This window comes from Arachis ipaensis, chromosome B02 (genome assembly GCF_000816755.2).
Source record: "Arachis ipaensis cultivar K30076 chromosome B02, Araip1.1, whole genome shotgun sequence".
Lineage (NCBI taxonomy): Eukaryota > Viridiplantae > Streptophyta > Magnoliopsida > Fabales > Fabaceae > Arachis > Arachis ipaensis.
This window is the reverse complement of record NC_029786.2, coordinates 31,459,817-31,461,831: the sequence shown is the minus strand read 5'-3', so window position 1 is coordinate 31,461,831 and position 2,015 is coordinate 31,459,817.

The window sequence follows — 2,015 nt, the reverse complement described above, 5'->3', positions numbered from 1 at the left end:
AAAAATAATAAAAATAAAATTCTTTCTGTTCTTTCTTCTTTGCTTTTTTGTTTACCACATGGTGCGGTTAATTTTGTTTGGGGTTTTGTGCTAAGAAAGAATAATGGAGAGAGTGGTGCACGAAATTAGAACTCGCACAACTGAACCAGCAAGTGCACCAGGTCGTCCAAATAATACCTTAGGTGAGTGTGGGTCGATCCCACGAGGAATATCGGATTGAGCAAGCTGTGATTATCCTACAAATAATAGTAAGGTAAATAGAGAGTTGATTGTTGTTGTTGTAGGCGCATAAACAGAACAATAACGAAAGCAATAAAGAATTGACGTAGAAACAATAGTAAGAAATCAGTTAAGGCATCGGAGATGCTGGTTCTTTCAGATTAATACTTCTTACTGACTACTTTAACAATGAGTGATTCATCCAATGGCAAGACTGTAAGTAATTAAGCCAGGGGTAGTGGTCATTAATCTCCTCTGATTCAAACCAAACACCAGCCGTGGTAGTTCAATCTGGAAGAGGGTGAAGCTCATACAATTCAATCTCTAGTGATCCTACTCAAAACATCACAGACAAGATCGGATCTTCCGGATCAGAGAATGATGTTCAGTATTCTAGCCTTAATGCCACAGGGACCTCAATTACCCATGATTAACGAGATTTCATGTCACGTATCCCAATTAGCCCAAATAACTTGTTGGAACATGTGATGTACTCTCAAGCTGTAGCTCAAAACTATCCGGGTCAGGACTCATAAAGAACTCATGTAGAATAAGGGGTCATACTCTCGTTCCACCCCATGTTCATAAAGATGAAGAACGACAATACATCATAGAATAGAATCAAACATATATTAGAGTAGAAAGTAATAATATTAATCCATAGGAATGAGTAGAGCTCCTATCCTTAACCTAGGAGGTTTAGCCGCTCATACTATACAGAAATAATATGTGATAAGTTCTGAGAGGCTAAAGCTCCTAAACATGGTTGATCTTCTCCTATATATACTAATCTAATAATTAAAAATTACCAAAATGAGATAAACTAAGCAGAAAGGTACGAAAATCCACTTCTGGGCCCACTTGGTGAGTGTTTGGGCTGAGCTGGCGTCTAACTTGGATGAGTGGGCATTGAACGCCCACTAGGGGGTGTCTATGCTGCCTTGATGCTCCCTTGGTGGCGTTGAACGCCAGTTTTGGGCGTTCAACGCTGGCCTTGGTCCTTTTGGGGTGTTGAACGCCAGAAAGGGGGTAAGTTTGGCGTTCAGCGCCCATTTTGGGCAGTTATTTCCAAAGAAAAGTATAGACTATTATATATTGCTGGAAAGCTCTGGAAGTTATCTTTCTAACATCATTGAGAGCACGTAAATTGAACCTTTGTAGCTCAAGATATGATAATTGGAATGCATGGAGGTCAGGATCTAACAGCACCTGCTATCCTTTCTTTGCCTTTGAATCAGACTTTGCCAAAACTTGCTATTTTCACCCAAAAATCACCTAAAATCATAAGAAAAACACAAAAGCTCAAAGTAGCTCCCAAAATGTAAATTTTGTACTAAAACCTAATAAAATATAATAAAATTTAACAAAATATAACTAAAAACACTAAAAAAATAATGCTAAGGGTATAAAATATCCACTCATCAGAGAGATCACATAGCTTACTACTCACACCCAATGTTCTGAAAACTGGTTCAAACCGGCTGGTCGAACCAGGAAACGATGTAAAAAGCGAATCGGTCATATACTAAAACCGGAGGATTCAGAAATCGCTGTTGGACCATCGAACCGGTCAGAAATCGGTCGGTCGAACTAAACCAGAACCCGACCGGTTTTCTGAAATATGCTTAAAACGGCACCGTTGGTTTGAGGAACCCTAACCTTTAACCAAAACGGAAAACGCGCAGCACTCTCTTGCCCTCTCCTCTCTCACAGTCTCACTTAGCCACTCTCCTCCTTCCTCTCATCGAGCTCCTCCTCACTCCCTCACCCCTCTCTCTGGCCTCTAAACAAACACG